This window comes from Sebastes fasciatus, chromosome 6 (assembly GCF_043250625.1).
Source record: "Sebastes fasciatus isolate fSebFas1 chromosome 6, fSebFas1.pri, whole genome shotgun sequence".
Lineage (NCBI taxonomy): Eukaryota > Metazoa > Chordata > Actinopteri > Perciformes > Sebastidae > Sebastes > Sebastes fasciatus.
The window spans coordinates 23,668,880-23,688,273 of record NC_133800.1 but is presented as its reverse complement, the minus strand read 5'-3'; the positions used below and the strand labels follow the sequence as shown (position 1 = coordinate 23,688,273).

The 19,394-nt window shown below is 40.5% G+C and overlaps 1 protein-coding gene and 1 long non-coding RNA gene across 2 annotated transcripts in view; one reads left to right on the top strand and one right to left on the bottom strand.

Annotated features, from left to right (window-relative positions):
* The window catches only part of mvb12bb (multivesicular body subunit 12Bb), a 142,789-nt gene that overhangs the window by 46,827 nt on the left and 76,568 nt on the right, over positions 1-19,394 (bottom strand). The window contains exons 2-3 of the mRNA XM_074638630.1: positions 18,829-19,008; positions 16,764-16,904 (exon numbers count right to left, since the gene is read on the bottom strand). The gene's annotated coding sequence lies outside the window, so the exon portion shown is untranslated. The remainder of the gene's footprint in view (positions 1-16,763; positions 16,905-18,828; positions 19,009-19,394) is intronic.
* LOC141769496 (uncharacterized) overlaps positions 1-19,394 on the top strand; it is a 97,938-nt gene that overhangs the window by 17,232 nt on the left and 61,312 nt on the right. The gene's annotated exons all lie outside the window — the stretch shown is intronic.

Sequence of the window (19,394 nt, the reverse complement as noted above, 5' to 3'; positions counted from 1 at the left end):
ATAAAAACTTTCCAAGATCAAACAGCAGGTCTTTATTTGACCTATATGATGCATTTTTCATGCACCTATAGATACGGTCATTCTGGCTGAAGTAATCTTTGGTAGTATTTTACATACACTCATCTCTTACCAGCTTTATCGCTCAACTTATCATCAAACACACATCCATATACACTTGCATGCATCTGTGCACGCACGCCATACACATACGCATGCATACACACATATACTTTCCTCCGTCTGGTGGGGAGTCTGGACTGCTCCGACTGACTGCGCCTCACTGCCCTTGTGCAGTGGTGTGCCAGTTGTGCCTTCCCCCATCGCTGTGAATGCCACCATCTGGTGTGCCACGTGGACATCATAATCTCCCCTTAATTACATTAGCAGTGCAATCAGTTACTGCATTACAAGGCCGGGCGAAGAGCTTTTAAATCTTGGAGGAAATCATAAATAATTGCACTAAGTACCCGGCGCCAGATGTGCGTGCCAACTTGGCCGGCATGAGATAAATAGTAACCTCAAACAACGGTGTTCAATATCGACTCTGCAAACATTTTTTGGGGTGGTGTGATCCCCTTGTCTTTTACTCCCGTCCCCGTCCTCGTCCTTTCCCCTTTGGATTCTCTCTGACTTTGTGTGTCAAAGCACACAGAGAGGTTGGAGTTTGTCGACTGTACAGTCAGCTACCTGTTGCCGCGGTATTTCCCCGCCGCAGTGTGACTGATGGCATCCAGGAAACAGTTTGTAACAAGGTGTTTCACAGCGTCACCATTCGGTCCATTACTGCACCCTTCAGTCATTCCTCAGTCGTGTAATTAGATAGCTTCTTCTCGGGTATCTTGTGCTGGAAACTGAAATTCTTTTATGGATTCTGAACAGTTGGGTTATAGGTGTACGAGTGCAGGGCGAAAAGACATTACACTTGATGAGCCACCATCGCGTCTTTCTCCTTGGAGGGGATGTTGCGTTGTGTTGCATGGTGCTTTTCACTCATCTTCCTGTCATGTTCTCGGTTCCCATGGGCGGCTCATGCTGACACACATCTCACTCGGTTCACTGCCAGCCCGGAGCACTTCCTCATGGTTAGATGGGGCCACTATCCAGTGTCAGTACACCAGTGGTCAACAAAGATTTAAACAGTAACTCCAATTGAAATTCGAGTAGGAGGCATTAAAGCCGCAGTGGGTAGAAATGGAGCAAATATGAATAAAAAAAGTCATTTTTATAAAACGGTGAAAAAAATCATGTGCTCCTAACGGCATCTGCAAGATTTCAGAGGAAAACAACCAGTCAGAGCTGATCTGGAGTCTGCCATCCAGCTGCCGTCTCTGAGAGCCAGCTGTCAATCACTCGCAAACTCCGATCAAACGGTCAAACTAGGCAGCGCTGATCAAATATGAATCAATATTCTGTTACTGTAATGTCTGTTTCTCACCTCAAATGTATTCAGAAACATCTTGTAGTGTACTGTTTAGCTGTAAAATGAAAAATTGCGACCCGGCAGCCATGTTGAGATCTGTTGAGATAATACTAAGCACCGCCCACCAGCCGGAGCACAGCCAATAGGAACACTCTCTCTCTGAAATGACCTGTGATTGGCCAAAGTCTCCCGTCACGGGTTAGATTTTTTAAAGCCTGAAAACAGAGCCATGAGGAGGTGCAGAAGTCTAGTTTTCTCTCAGAACACTTGAATAACAATATGCTGAAAGATTATTATGGATTTTTTGCCCAATGATGTCAAAAATATACTGCCTACTGCCGCTTTAATAGACATTTTTCATGTAAAACATCTTGACACGTTAAAGCAGAAGAAGCACAGGTGTAACTAATAACACTAACAAGGTGGTCCAGCATTCAGTTCTGGAACTGGCAGAACTAAATAGTATGCAGCCATTGTAAATGTTATTAAATATACCTGTGCTATTCCTGCTATGACATGTCTAAGTATCTGCAGTGAAAGAAAGGTCTATTGTAGTTTACACTGCAGAAATATATGAAAGGAAAAAAAACTAATTTGCTACAACAATGTACTCATTTTTGAGATCCCTGCCAAGAGTCTTTAGAAACTTCACTATATTCAGAGCAATGCTGCTGAGAGTGTGGAAACACTGAAACTTTTCTGATAATAAAGGTAAAAACTAAATTGAGTGAATTAATTAACAGGATTGTGCAAAGCATAATCTCAGTCTTCAGTCTGCCATTAGTGGAGTATTTTAACCTTGATAACGGGATGTTTCTCACCGCAATGATCCTTGGGAGATGTCTCAGAGATGTGGTTAATTGTTTGCCTGTACCTTTGACTTTATTTTGTTTAAAGAACCTGATTTATTTAAAGTTCTCATCATTTGTTCACATGATTTAACAAAAAGTTTAATGCCCAGAGTGCTCCAGAGGATACAAATGTGTCTTTTACTTCTGGAACTGAATTCAAATAACTCTTCCCAATAGTTGGGTGAATACAGGTAAAAATGTTTTTTACATTTCTTTAGAACGTGTCTAAAATTATCATCATGTATTACATGTCACGGATAGACAAACAAATGCAGCTGTAGAATCTGATCCATGACTATATATCCCTTAGTATGCTGATATTGATTCCTTGTGTTTAATTTAAAAAAAAAGTCCTACTACGCTGGTGTTTCCTGGGTTAAAAGAAACACCTACAGTATGTTGCATCCAGATGCACTTCTCTCACTGTGTAAATAAGATATACATTCACAAAAAGGCACCTTGACAATCTATCTCCTGGATGGAGATATTGATATTAACATGTACAATGCCCATTTCAATTTGATCGCAATCTGGCCTTCAAAGTGTTATTTAAATGAACGGGTGTCTTTTCAACTAAACAATGTGAGGGAGGGGGCAGAAAAAAAAAACACAGCAGAGTGAAGAAAGAGAATTACAGATATTGACTAAATACGTCTTATCATTTATCATAATTTCTCCATCCACTTTGTCACGGCTTCAGCATTTAAGGAAGATAGATGATACAAGATGTTGTCCTCTCTTTCATACTTTCCGTGCTCCGGGAAGTGTGTCCAATATGGACTTACTTTACCTCTTTGCAATTCAGTTGGCATGCGTTTGTCACCATCTCGACATAGCGTGCATTTCCTTGCATGTTTTTTCTACTCGCTGTGCTACGGGACATCTGGCATTTGGACCTTTAACCTGTATGATAAAGGATGCATTTCACGAGCAGCAATATATCTCACTAATAACAAATATTTAGAGGGCAGCGTGTCAAATTACTACACGGGTGTTTTAGTTGACTAAGCGGTTGATATATGTTATTCGGGGAGTTTTTGAAGGCGCCACAATGTCAGCGTAGTGTCATTAAAAGAAGCAAGGTGTGGCATTTGCTATTCTTTTCGTCCCGGTGGGCTTTATGCTGAGGTGGTGGGCTCGGCAAGGGCGACCATTAATATCTTGGAGGGGGTATTCCCATGGTGAGGTGACTGTTTGGAGAAGGTCCTGCTCCAGAGCAGACACCTACAACACCGAAGTTCAAAAAAAAAGTGCTGAGCGTGAGCTCGACTAGTAGCAGCCATCTGCTCCCCTGCTAACTAATGCAAAATATCCACCGTGGACAAATCTCCAGGAGGGATGTGATCTACTGTCCAATTTTTTCTTCCAAGAACTTCCTCCATCTAAAATTAATCACATCACACATACAGTATCAGATGTCAAGATAAAAACAGGGAACACAAAGAGTTATTAGTTTAATAAGATGTAGTGATAGGCTTTAGCTATCACAACAGTTTATTTCTTGTTCTTGATACAGTGATTTTCACATCTATTATACACGCAGGACTTTGTCACTCACAGCTCTCTCATGTATTTGAATGTGTTGTTTGCCGTGGTGGTGGTGATTTAGAGGGAACATTTTTATCAGAGCTAGCCAAGCAAGCCTGGTCCACAGGGGAGCCAGGCATTTTATAAGGGTATAAATAATCAATGACACTGCATCTGTAATGGCCTGTAATGCAGTTTGTTAACTCCCCCACTTCACCCCCCTCCACCCGGAGTGGCGTGTTTGTTGCTCAAACAATAGGGACGGATTGCCACAGCTAATTGACAAGGCAGGGGAATCTCTCTTTAGCTGTCTGTCTGTCTCTCCGTGTTAAGTCTCGCTGCCCATGACTCCTCTTATATCATGCAGCGAGGTACCCTCTTGTTTTGTTAAAGGAACAGTGTTTAGAAGGGTCTATTAGCAGAAATGGAATATATATATTTTTTAATAAGTATGATTTTGTTACCTTAGAATGAAGGTCTTTGCACACCAAGTCCGTATTTTTTTGTATGCGATTTTTTATTTCATCATCCGTAAAAAACGTTACGCACAGAAATCTTGCTCCCTGAGTACGATGCGTTTTATTATTCTACTCGTTGCAAAAATTCACATTACAAGACAAAACTGGATTAATTACGTGTGTGTAATGGATAGCACCAGTCCAAAACAGGGCTAATGAATGAATGACATTAGCAAGAAGCTATCGTCTAGCTGCCTAGAGCTCAATCACTGCTGTCTAATCTTTCCTACATCCTTTGTTTTGAAACCATCCCCGACTCCAGGCTGTTCTGCAGTCACCTGACATAATCTACCTTTAAATTCTGCATCTCTGCATTCTTTTATTTCTTTATCATTAAGTGTTTTGTGCTGAGAGATAAAGTGAGTGTTTGTCTTATCCCATTTTGGATAACGTTTACACGGACGGTGGCTCTGAGTAATCAAACAACCCCTCTTTTGCCTTTAGACAGATACAAAAAAACACAGAAAATCAAACACTTTAAGGTCGGATGAAAGTTTTGGAGTCGGCGTGTGACGCAACGTGAGGTCGTGTTTGTCCGACAATAACAGACGAAAAATACGGACTTGGTGTGCAAAGGCCTTGAGCCGTTTATATCTACATAGGGAGTGGGTCCTTTTCACGGAAATGGATGTATGAAGAGAACTGGATACAGCGTTGGAGGTGGTCTCCTGTTCATTCCTATGGGAGTTGCTCAGTGGAGCATGATGCCGAAATGGCCCGACTGCTGATTGATAAAGTACTCGGATCATCTGGCGGTCTTCCGCATCCACTGGGCCCATAGAGCAGGTGCAGTAGCGTTTCCTTTAACTCCGCCTCCCAGCCCTCTCTCCAGCCTCGGTCTGGGGCTCGTTCACATGAACGGAGGAAGGGAAATAACTCTGGATTTGACTATTAGTACATTTTACAACTTTTAAGATCCAATGATTTAAATAAGGGCTATTCAAGTGTTCGTACTTGGAAGTTGGTTTACCTCAAAAATATTATCGGCTGAGTTACAGACGGGAAGTGTATGGGAAAAAGTATTTTTGGGCCCAATGGCATCAGGTGACGGACAGGGAAGTTGTAGTACCACCGTTTGGCCACTACGAAAATTTGTTTCAAAGCCCGGCGCTCTTCCTGAGGGCTTGTTCACAGTCCTGGCTGCCATGTTTCTACAGTAGCCCAGAAGGGACAAACCAAACACTGGCTCTAGATAGGGCCATTCACCTTTTCACGTCAGCCACCATAGTTCTCCTACACGCTTGACACACGGGAGAAGTTTCAGTTGGTTGCAGTCTGCAACCTCACTGCTAGATGCCGCCAAATCACCTTTAAACATCTTACGCTTTGAGCCATGTGTGAATGCTTGTTGTATGTGCCATATAAACATGTGCATGGAGTGGACAACTGGAAAATAAAAGTTATTAAATCCATATTAAACAATAGCTTATGCATGCACTACGGTCAGATTGAGTTCATGTGATTTCTTTTGTGTCGTTTCAGCTGTTGCTTATTATGAGGATTAATCTTAGATTCACTTTTATTGATCAATTATATACAGCAAACCCACAAGGGGCTTACAACATCTGCCAACAAGTTCAATTGAGTGACCTGAAATGCAATAAAACTAGTTCACAAGTAAACCTCCTTTAATGATTGTGGTTAGTGAATATTTCTGTAATATTTGCTGATGCTGTTATTCAAAGACACACACACACTTAGCCGTCACTGTTGAAACCATGTCTCATATTTCACATATTTCCAGAGAAGAAAAAAAAAAAAAAAATACCAAAGTATACTCCCCCTCACGCACGCATACACCCGCAGCCGAAACATGATACATATTTTGAGTTTCCACCCCTCCTCCCCCCCGATCTCACCCATGAGCCTCTGATTTCCATTATTATTAATATCTGCCTGTTTAATTTTCAGCTCTGTCATAATGTGTCGGCCTAAACTACAAGAGACAATCCCTTATTGATTACTTTCCCAGCAGCCCCGGCGCATGCCCCAGCTGATCACGCCTCTCATGCACAGACATCTCATGCATTTCAGATAATAAGCTGCTGCTCTGGAGTTGAAACAAATTGGATGTGCAGTCAGTCACTGTCCAAGTGAATCATGTTGCAGTCTGTCAGTGGACTAGGCTTGGATTATCATCTTACCCAAGCGAGGCAAAAAAAAAAGGGAGAAAAAAAAATGCCATGAGCACCTGCCATGATGGCAGCAGGGTGGTATATGTGAGCGTGACTCCCACATTGTTGCAGAGTTGTATTTTGGGGCTATTGATCACCCTGCATGTGATATCTCATGTACATTTATATTCGCAAAGTTATGCGCAAACATGAAGGCACATTTTCTCTTAAAATGTTAACCAAACTATGACAAAGGAAGACAAGATAAAAGTATTTGACATCTATATGTGTGGTAGACTTGATAACAAGAAAATTCTGCCTCATCAAATGTCACACAGACAGACTGTCATAAAAATCTATTTCTGAGTGATTAAACTCAAATAGAATTGCTCTTTTTCTTTATTTTGACAAAGCTTGACGCTTCAAACTAACACAATTTCCCTCAGCTTTCATGGTAGATATACGCTTTAGGGTATTGTGCGAGCAAAGTACTGGCTTTCAGCATCGTGGCTGATGGCATTTAGAAAAGTTCCCATGAGAAAAACGTGACAAGATATGAATGAAACAAGTCATTAGTCCTCCGAATCGATGAGGGGTAAAAGGCCTTATTAGAAGCAAACGTCTGTTTACATGACAATTTAATACAATACAAGAAAATCTTGACACAAACAGCTACGAAATCTCTTGTTTATGCACCATATTTTCAGACCTGTCAACGGCTATCTCTATAGCACGACAGCGCTTGTGAACTTACAACAGTAAGACGCTAGAACGCCATGCTCCATGCACATGTTCCACTGTACATGGACAAGGCATAACACTGTGCCAGAAACTATTTCCAACAGCAAACAATGCCGCCATTGTATTTATTTTCTGTAACAGAAAGAAAATAAAACATCCTGTCACCTTGGACCTGGCTCCGTTTCAGATTCACTGCACTTAAAAAAAAAAAAATCAAAAAAAGGGAAGTTTTTTTGGAGTTTCACGGGAAGATGTGATTAATAATACATCAGGATTATAGAGCACAGACTGTGCTGCACTGACTTTAATAAGTCCATGGAGGGAAAACAAACCCAGACTATAAAAACAACCACGCTAGCTGCCTGAAAAACATCTGCATTTAAACACCAATAAATCTGCATTTCCCCCCTTCAGCGTTAAGCATTAGTTAGTGGCTGATGTCTGAAATATACCTAAATGTACTGTAAATGATAGCTAACATATATTTGTCTCAGATTTTTCACAAACTTTATGGAATAATGGTTATATTTGGAAAGTACACCTGAGCTACTGTGGTTTGCTGTGAAAACCCTGAGAAGTAGAATAATTGGCACCCTAGTGTAAGGCTCCCTCTGTTTGGTGCCAGCTGTTTAAAATATGGATGATATTGTTTTCATTGCTGGGCTTTTATTGAGTTCCACTTGGTCCGTGCAGTATAATCCTCTGACTCTGACCTTTTCTGCCATGTGGGAAAAGTAAATAAACAAGGCACTGATGTATTTCCTCTGTTACCAGAGGAGCTGAGCAGCAGCTTTTCCGTTGATCATATTCAGGTGTCTGGATTCAGAAAGCTGTCTGTGGCTGCCTAAGCAAGAGTGGCGAGATGCCTTTTTTTTTTCTGTGGAGCAGGCAGAGAATAATGGATGATGGGGAGGAAGAGAAGGATTTATTGACAACTGTGATCAGTGTATAGCATTTGCTCTCTATTGGCGTTATCCCCCTGCTAGCAAAACTAGAGGCTGTTGACCATGAGATGTTTTAGTCTGAGCATTCTTTAAAAAATGGAGCTCTTGTGCAGGTCAATAAAATACAGAAAAAACAGAGCTGAAGTGTAATTCAAAATCACATCTTTGATACACTGATGTGAATTACATACAAGTCCAAAAAAATTAACAAAACAAGACGTTCCCAGCGAAGAGCCAAGTTCTGGCACAAGTTGTCCAAAACAGTAAATTCTCCTCCAGCCTCAGATATGACACGTCCTGCGAGGCGGCGTAACAGTACGTGGATATCACACTAATCCCAGCCTCATTGCATTATTCCACTCATGACCATCCATTGTTAACTCTTGCATAAATGCATAGATAAGGAAATGATTAAATTTAAGTCAAGTCTTTCTCGTTCTACACTGTCTCCTTAAATCATGCATAAATGTGATAATTACCCACACTAGGCCAAAAGGGCCCATCACTGCCACTTTAAATCCAATAAACGCCGCGACCTGATCACTATAATTGACCATCTATCAGGGTCATTGAGGAGTCCAATGTTGTTAACCGCCGCTTATAATCCCTCTTGATCATTGCTAATTACAGAAAGTGGGAGAAACCAATATTCCGGATACCCAGAGAGCAGCTGCCAACCATTTCAGGGAGGTGGGACGGGATGTTTTAATATCAGTTAGTTTGAAAAATGACCCGCATTTTGATTTAAGCTACATACGTTTGCAACTTTAAAGGCCCTGAACACCTATTTTCTCAATCAATTTTCCCAATATTTTCTTAATATAATTGCTGGGGTCCTACATAAACTGAAAACAATTTTCAGCCAAATCTGGAATAGTTTTTGTTAGTTAACGATTTTTGCGCAATTGTTTGAGCTCTTCTTGGCGGTTTGAAGTGGGCGGGGCTCAGTTAGAGCAAAGTGGAGTCACGTATGTCCTTGCACCATTTACAATTAAAGCTACAGTGTGAAGGATTTGGCGGCATCTAGTGGTGTGGTTGCAGATTGCAACCAACTGAGTACCCCTCCCCTCACTTCTCCCTTTCCAAGACGGCGGTAATGTGAGCCACCAAGTGCAAAACCGTGGTAACGCTGTTCGCCTTGCTCAGAGGCCATTCTTACCATAATAACACTACTTTAGCAGCAACGGAAGTCAGACGGCGGCTGGCAGTACCACGGTTTTGCACTCTGTGGTTCACGTTACCGCAGTTTCACAAGCGTGTCGGAGGACTACGGTGGCCTTCAGGTAACGTAAAAACATGAAATTGGTGATTATACACTAAAGAAAACATACTTATTAATTAATTAGGGCTGTCAAAGTTAAGCTGATAAAAACGCGTTAACGCAAATTAGTTTTAACTCCACTAATTTCTTTAACGCATTAATGCAACTTACAATTTTTAAGGTTGTAGCCAACTCAATTTCGAAGCTAGAGTGAAAATACTGGCATCATATGAAACTATAAAATCTAAGGAATCCATCGTTCCAACCATGTCATACTAGCTTGTTGTGAAGGAGGTTAAATAATTCATAATAACTTTAACTTTGATTGTTGTTCATTTAGTCATAATTATTTACCGTTATAGAGAAATACTTAAAGTTTTCAGGGGGCTTTAAGGAGTATTATATTGTTAGCGCTCACCTGTGTCAGCACCAGTCTGCTTGAATTGATTGAATTTGCTTTAGTTGCATTTCTGTGTTAAATAAAAGAATTTAAGCTACAAATGTATTATATTGTAACACAGTTAACTTGGTGTTCTACTTAAAGGCGTGTTAAACAAGAAAGGCTTTTGATTTACTCGGGGGAGAACGGCCGTCTGGTCATGAATTTCATTTAGCCCTGGAACACTCTGTGAATACGAGGCGCACTTAGCAGTCAATTTTTACACAGATGTCACGTATGCAGACGACCTCTAATGACACTTTAAATAAGCCTAAATATGCACATACTATAAAAGCATATTGCTACCTTTTTAACAGTTCACATTTCTAAATTACATCGCCTCTGCCAGCATTCGCACTCCATTTCTTCTTCCATCTTACTGTACTGTTCACTGGGGCAACAAGTCATTGAGAAAATGCACAATTTATTGAAATTTTATGGAAAGACCCTTACCCCCTTTCACCGCCGCACAATTACGTAAAAGCCGTGTAGCCCTTGAGTAACCCTTTTTATAGTAATTCATTTATGGCTCTGGTTACAGAGGGGATGCCTCTCCCGCCACAAACACCCTAAAACATGTGTGGATGGCATGAGGATGAAATCCACAATGCACCGAAGGGCACGGCTTTCATCAAGACGCTCTGTCTTTTCTTCATAAGCACGTCATAAAATATTTCATTCCTCTTTTACAATCGACTTGTTTCATTACAAAGTTGTACATTTTATTTCCACGGAACAGGAACGACACAACCAAGGCTCATTTGGGTATTTCAAAATGCTTCCCCTTGATAGAAAACATGCCGCTCAGATGGCTCGGTGAGGGAGAGCATTAGAGGGACGGACAAACTAAAAGAAGCCAGAAAACGATGCGACAGACAGAGAAATAAAAAGGAAAATGAGACAAAAAAGATTGAGTGAGTGGTCGAGAGGCTGCTATAGTCTCTCCTGAGATGAGTATGATGATTGCACCCACATTCCACAGCAGAGTTAAAACCCTCGGAGGGTTTGGGAATGTGAAAACCTACTTCTTCTCTCTTTATAGTACAACACTTAGGCAGCGTACCACTTTTTTTTTTTTTTTCCTCCACCCTGAACATTGCTCACATCGCTGTTCCCTGAAGCTTGAAAGCACAACATTTCTCAGCCAGCAACTCCCACTGGGACTAAAGCCCAGAGATGGAAATGCAAAGGATATGTTTTATTGGACAGTTGCAGACAAATAAATCTAAATATGTATTTTGGTCATGTTTGTGTGCCGACTGCATCCTGAGGGAGTTGAAATGATTATATGACATAAATAACAGCGCTGTGGCATGATATCAGGTCACATGTTTACATACGTGGACCTAAGGTCAGGGGAGAAAATAATTCAAACACTATTTCTCTCCTTTTGAAGTGAACATTGTTTTGCTAGCGTGCATACATGGTGCTAGGAGCTGTCCAGTGTGCACGGACTATTAATGAGAGATGGAACCACGCAGTCAGGTGAAATATACATACTTAAGTAGATAAAAGTCATAGCTGTGTTGAAGCCTGCCAGCGAGGCACAAATCAACCTGTCCAGGGTGTGTGTGTGGGGGGGTGGTAGTCATGATGGTAGTGGTGGGTCACCCTGAATGAAATGGTTTAGGCTCACTGATCTGCGCGAAGGAAAGTCAATGGGAGGTGTCAATGAGAGGGCAGGCGGGGACTCCCGCAATCACATGTCCTGTGATTGACGTGCCCTAACCTGGGGGGCTGTGTGAGATGTCAACTGAGTGCAGCCCCCTCATATGGCCTCATAGGAGCACAGTGAGTTATGGGCCAAGACTGTAGGTCATGTGAGCCAACCTGCATCTCTTTGGCTATGTGGCTTTACATGGCGGTCATAGGCTTTCATTTAAATTGTTTGTTTTTTACATGTTGTTTTACTTAATATTGTGAAATTGTAAAAAAATATATATTAAAGGTGCAGTGTGTAGGATCTGGCGGCATCTAGCGGTGAGGTTGCAGATTGCAACCAACTGACGTGAAAACGCGAAAAAGGGGAAAACGCAACTGGCCCTATCTGGAGCCAGTGTTTAGTTTGTCCGTTCTGGGCTACTGTAGAAACTTGGCGGCTCCGTGAAGAGGACCCGCTCCCTATGTAGATATAAACGGCTCATTCTAAGCTAATGAAAACACAACGGTTCTTATTTTCAGGTGATTATACACTTAAGAAAACATACTTGTTAATTAGGGCTGTCAAAGTTAAGGTGATAACACGTTAACGCAAATTAGTTTTAACGCCACCAATTTCTTAAACACATTAACGAAACTTACAAATTTTAGGTTGTAGAGGACTCAATTTTGAAGCTAGAGTGAAGATACTTGTATCATATGAAACTACAAAACCTAAGGAGTCCATTGGTTATGCTAAAGTTTGGCGAGGAAAAACTGGCAAGGCTATTTTCAAAGGGGTCCCTTGACCTCTGACCTCAAGATATGTGAATGAAAATGGGTTCTATGGGTACCCACGAGTCTCCCCTTTACAGACATGCCCACTTTATGATAATCACATGCCGTTTTGGGCAAGTCATAGTCAAGTCAGCACACTGACACACTGACTTGAGTTTGCCATGTTATGATTTGAGCATATTTTTTATGCTAAATGCAGTACCTTTGAGGGTTTCTGGATAATATCTGCATTGTTTTGTGTTGTTAATTGGTTTCCAATAATAAATATATACATATATTTGCATAAAGCAAACATATTTTTCCACTCCCATGTTGATAAGAGTATTAAATTCTTGACAAATCTCCCTTTAAGGCACATTGTGAACAGATAAAAAAAACGTGTGATTAATTTGCGAATAATTGCGATAAACTACGGACAGTCATACGATTACATTTTTCCGATTGACAGTCCTATTAATATTATATTCCATTTCTGCCAATAGATCCCCCTAAATGTTACACACGGTTCCTGCAATAAAAAATAAAAATGCCTAAATTGGGAGTTACAGTGGAACAATATATGACAACATTTTTCCTGGCCTGCTTTTTACATCACTAATCTCTCAGCAGGCTAGCTAGCGTCGATGCTTATTAGTATTGGCATATCCATTCTGATTGATGATCTACTTCCTCCCACTTTTTTGGTGAAGTTGATGGGACATGTCATCTCAACTGCTTCTCAGAAATGCTCAACTATGATCTTATTTTGTAATAGAAAATTTCCATAATTATGGTTAACATGACTATTATACTTTTAAAGCGTGCTGGTGCAGCATTATTTGGTGTTTTTATGGCTGGAAAAATACTCAACAGCTATCATCAGGAATAGATTTAGGCTATTATTGTACATATATCCAATACTGTAAGCTAAACAATATTGTCCCATGTTTTAATTTAACTTCCTTTTTTAATGTACCTCATTTTCAAATAAAATACCAATATTTGTCAAATCTTTACCTTTTCCTGCTTCCCAAGACTCCACTACAATAACAAAGAATAAAAACCTGTGCGCTCCAACTTCCCCGTGTCTTTGAAGGTAGAGCAAACTTGGGGAAATAAAAGTGGCGGCCTATGGCAAACTGCACTTCAGAGAATTCAGCCCTCTTTTTTCTTCCTGCCGCGTGTGACAAGTGAGCCATGCAGCTTTGCAGAATTATATCTCTGTGTGTCTAATTATTTCTTTTCAAGTCCATACAATAAAAAGACTGCATGCTTTTTCTCTCGCCTGCGCTAGGACAGCAGCAGGAGTGCCCTCCAAAATATTCCCTCTCATGCCTCTGACATGCACATCTGTCTGCACGTCAGCGTGGCAACTTTCTTAGACGTCTTTTGGTTTTAATGAAAGAGATCTGGGAGCTACACGTGCAATCGGTGCTGTGATGACACATTTCAATGCCATTGTGCAAATAGAATCTCTCCGACTTTCTTTTAATCTTTATTATTCACCTGCTTCATAGTTCAAACTACAGCGAGGACGTCAGACAATTGCCCTTCAAAAACAAGGCGTACCACGCAGACTCTATTGTGATGAAGGTGTGTTACATAGAAACATATGAAGAATAATATTGTAACAGCAGCAATGTTGAAATTGTTTGCATTATATAAGTCCTTGTTGATATTTCACACAAGTTAAAATGTTTTTTTATGTTATTGAAGTGGACAATTTCTCCAGTATTTCTTGCAATGAAAGATGGCTGTTAGGAAATGCTTCTGCCGCAGTGCGGTCACAAGGGGGTAGCATTGACACAGTTGTTTAAGCCCTTTAGCAGGCAGCCCAGCAGCAGGACAAACTGCCTTTGATGTAATTGAGGTCTTAGACCTCTTAGAAAAGCATATATTGGTTTGTATGCGGAAATGTTCAAGGAACAATGGATTTCCATAAGTGGATGTAAAATCGTATTTGGAGCATCCCCGGCATGCTAACCACTCTCTAAACAATAAGAAAAAGGACTCCTTCAGGATGGGACGGGTAATTCCAAGGCACTTACAGGCTGGAAATGTAATGGAATGTAGCATTAGGATTAAATGTGTGACTAAAAGATACAGACTTGACTAGTTTTGGGCTCTTTCACGGGTGATTCATTCAAATAAATGTGTAGATATTCTCAGCTCTGCACAGTAGTACTATACATCCTAATAGAAGTCAGCAAGCAGCATAAAAGCACATCCTTTTGTCTCTCTCTTTCAGTGGAAAGATTAAAAGTAGATTCTTTTGACATTATTTAGAATTACAAATCTGATTTTTTTTTTTTAGCTTTGAAAAAAAAGGTGCGAGGAAAGCAGGAGAATTATGACCTCCAACCTGTATGGATTAAGCTGTTAATTATCAATCATCCCACAGCCACACACGTATTCCCCCTAACTAACATTTTTTGTCTATCCATCTTATCATCCAAAGTAATACTTAAGAGTACGAGTCTGGCAGGGACTCATAAATAAAGGTTACCTATTTACATATTCAGTTTATCATGAATATTGCATACTCCTGTACATAAAAATTCAAATGCAGTGTTTATGAAATATGATCATGCAGCAAATGTGAGGAGACACAGAGCACAGCCCATTCATACACAGAGGGGATTTAGAGCAGCCCTCTGTGATTAATAAAGGATGAAATAGACATTAGACCTACAGAAATTAACTCCTGCTCAAAGACTTCTTGTTTTTCTCTCATCTTATTCAGAAAATTATCTACAATGTATTATTTTTATTAAATATGTTTTAGACCAAATTTGATATTTTACAGTCTTTACATTAGTGACATATTCAAACTTATCTGTACCTCACCCAAGCAATAATTCAGTAGAACATACTGACAACTATAAAAAACAACTCTGCTTTACTGACTTGTCCCTCTCTGGTCATCTCCTCTACTGCGTGTGATTTAACATGGACACTAGTATAAGTAAAATAGATATCAGATATTGCTAAAGTATTCAAGTAAACATATTAAAAGTACTTTGGCATCATGATTTGAATTTCCATTCCAGGAATGTTTAGAAAAGTTAGTGCAGATTTATACCAATAGGGCTGTCAAAGTTAATGCGATAATAGCGCGTTAACGTAATTCAATGTAACGCCACTATTTTCTTCAATGCATTAACGCAACTTTCGATTTTTAGGTTGTAGCGGGCTCAGTTTTAAAGCTAGAGTGAAGTTACTGGCATCATGAAACCATGAAACTACAAAACCTAAGGAATCCATTGGTACCATGTCATACTAGTTTGTTGCGAAGGAGGCTAAATAACACTCCAGACGTGCGCTAAATTTTGAGTCGAGCCTGCCCCTTTACAGACATGCCCACTTTATGATAATCACATGCAGTTTGGGGCAAGTCATAGTCAAGTCAGCACACTGAAACACTGACAGCTGTTGTTGCCTGTTGGGCTGCAGTTTGCCATGTTATGATTTGAGCATATTTTTTTATGCTAAATGCAGTACCTGTGAGGGTTTCTGGACAATATCTGTCATTGTTTTGTGTTGTTAATTGATTTCCAATAACAAATATATACATATATTTACATAAAGCAAGCATATTTGCCCACTCCCATGTTGATAAGAGTATTAAATACTATTAGGTACATTTTGAACAGATAAAAAATGTGCAATTAATTTGCGATTCATCGCATATAACTATGGACAATCATCTTAATCAATTGATAGCCCTAGTACCAACTGATCAGTTTTGTATATGCTAGGGATGTGTATTGGCCAGAATCTGGCGATACGATACGTATCATGATACAGAGGTTACAATTCAATATATTGTGATATTGCAAGCAAGGCGATATATTGCTAATTTAAATTTTTTTTTTTAAAACTGTCATGTATAAAGAACACACCACCATATGCATAAAATATGAGTAAAAAAAGTTAAAATGTTTTAAGCAATCAGAACAGTGGGATCTGCATTTGCATTTATCACAGTCGCTGTAACATTATAGCACTACTTTGAGAGGACACCTACACTACATCTTTGCAAATGAAATAAAGCATTGACTGAGTTAATCTTTGCATGTTAACTATTAATTAAAAATCGATACAGTGTTTTGAGAATCAATACAGTATCACAAAACATAATATCGCAATACTTGATATTTTCAATATCTTTTTACAGCCCTAATGGACACTGATGCACCCTAGTATAATATGCGTGTATGTAAAGTAAAAATGTGTCAAAAAATTCTTACACTTCTAACTGCTAAAGCGCTACATATATGCACTCACCCACACACAGACACAAACCGAATACGTGCAAGAAAAGCTGCTTGGTTTGTACTTAAAACGGCTGAGGGAGAATAATGGCATAAAAGAAGCAAACACTGTGCAGCAAGTGTCTCATCTCCTCTCATGAACTAGTTAACCTGAAAGAATACGATCTACAAATGTGTTTCAGCAAAAGCAAATTACCTGGATTTTGTGGAGGGGAACTAATCTCTCCAAGCATGACACTGGACAGGAAAGGCCTCTTACTGTTATTATGATGTGTCGGCTCGTGTTAGATGGAGGGCCTTGATGGCCGCATCAGGAAGGAGCGTTGAAGCCCCTCTACCATGACAGCCCTCTGATGGATGTACAGGTGGTGGAGGGGCAGGGGAGATGGAGGTTAGGAAGCTGGAGATGAGGAGGAGAAGGAGGGCGATATGAGGGTGCTGCTGTGGGGGTTATATACAATAGTAAATACCTACAAATGCAGCGCATTAGCAGTAGGTGCAGAGCGCGAGATAACATTAGCATGCGCGATAAAGCTTTCGATTGGACAGGCCATCTCCCAAACAAAATAAAGGCCCTGTGCGGTGAATTTTCAAAACCTACTCCTTGTGACCTGTGATGATTTGTTCTCTATATGAAACAGACTGATGATAACAGCCCATTTGAATATAATTTAGGAAATCTAAATATCTGTACATCAAAGTTTGGCACGTTATGCAATGCCATATAGATTCCTGACATCATAGGAAACAAAAAATAATATGTTAGTGGATATGATTTTGGGGAAGGATTAGGATTGCGGCACCATCTTCGTTTTCCTGTGGAAGTCATGTGTTTCATGACAGTTTGTCGAGTCGGTTTTCCTAACAACAAAACAGCACAATTGCAGGCGTTTTAGCTGTTAACATGTGGTTCATCCCCCAGTCAGTTGGTAGTGGCTACAATCTATGCAACTCCAAAACATCAACTCTTCATGAGCTAAGAAAAACAGCCTTGCCTCAACTTAAAGGGCGGGTCCATCTGCGTTCTGTGCTGTTATCTTTTATTCAAATGGAAATGTCCACTCAGCCATTGCTGCAAAAAGCAGGGATGTAGGTTACCAAAGTAAGCTAATTGAAGCTAATCAATAAGGTTATGAATAATGCTGCTAGCACTAGCTAGCTGAGCCAAAGTTAGCTGTGCTAAGTTTGGAGATAACTGAAAGAGTTACTTCCCGTGTTCTGCGAGGTAAAATGACTGTTTTTATCACTGTTCTTTTGTCTGGTGGCTTTAAAGAGAGCGATATTAGCGGCTGTGGACGGGAAGGCAGAAAAAATTATTTTAGCCACCAAGTGTACGCTATATTTAGGATATTTTCACTGCTTCACTTTGCCATCAGACAGCTGTTTCCGACAGGGAACTGAAGCCGTTATATCGCGGTCTTCAAGACCACACCAGACTCCATTGACAAAAACATTACTTTACCTCGCAGAGCACGGGAGTTGCTGGTCTACCGCTGCATCGATCTGTTAGTTTGTGTTATTGTGAGACTTTCGAATCCGAACTAACGTGGCATCCACAGCAGTACATTGCTTAGCTTCTGTGCCGGTACTCCTGTCTGCTTCTCCAAACTGGCAATGTGCCAATCGCCATCTAAGTACCTGTATGTGACGGTAATACACTGACTAACAGGATGTATCGTGCATATATTCTTTTTGTAGCAGCATGATCATGCAGAAACCTACGTCCGGTCACATGGGAAAAAGTTTTTAGAAGGGCTCAGAAAAATAGCATTTAGACACTAAAATATACACACTTACATACACAAAATTTGAATGTTTGGATTTGAATACATAAGGAGCATCGCTGTGAAGCTACAGAGTGATATAACAACCTAAAAAAAGAAATAATAATAATAATAATGGACCCGCCCTTTAAAATTCAATATCACCAAATTTGGAGTTACATGGTTTTCTCTGGACAGCGACATTAGAGATTACAATAGTCATAGCTCTTCATCCCACAGCAGCCTCACAATAGTGACTCCAAGTGAGCATCATTAATCTGCTTGTGTTTTTGCTCCCACATTAGTAGCTTTGTTAGAACATGCTGGTGTGGTAGAAGCACTGTAGACAGGCACTTGTTGGTGTATCACAATGTTTTTTCTTCCTCCGTCTGAGAATGCTCTCACAGCTGGGGGTGTCTTGCACACAGTATCCATACTAAAATATTAATAGCCAGTTCTTTCCTCCACGTCAGCAGCTTGTAATTTGATTTCTGGTTTAAGAAATGCAGTTTTGGTGCGGCGGATCTCCCAGTGAACATCGGTCCCTAGGTTCCTCCTCACCTTGCTCCTCTGGGCGTCCCGTGAGACGACGGGTTGTGGAAAGCGTTATGGAGAGAGATGGTGCTCCTCCTTGGCCTGGTAAAGATTGGGGGTGCCGACGCACAGCGGGACAGGTGTTCCGAGCTGCACACAGGGGAGCCTCACCGGGCTGCGGTGCCTGGCCTACATCCATCTCTGTACCTGGGGAGATAAATGGAAAAATGTGACCCAAACAGTCCAACATCACAGCAGTGGCAGGAACGTGTTCTAACAATGGGGAGCGGGGAGGGTTCCCCATATCATTACTAAGAAATGAGGCACACTGCAATTAATTCTAACCCTAAATGAATGTCTACTGCTTGCAGCATGCCTCTCTGTGGCAATAGAAATAGATTAATAGCACAGAATAGGGAGAAATAATCTTATTCGGTACCATGCTGCACTCATATAAAATGGGCTTCAATGCTTGGCTCATTTCTTGATCAACATTTTTTTTGTCATCTTGCAAACCCCACTTTTTCCCACCCTTTATTGTATAAAATGGTGTGATCTTTCCACTGCCCTTTGTCTTGGAAGAAAAATTAATT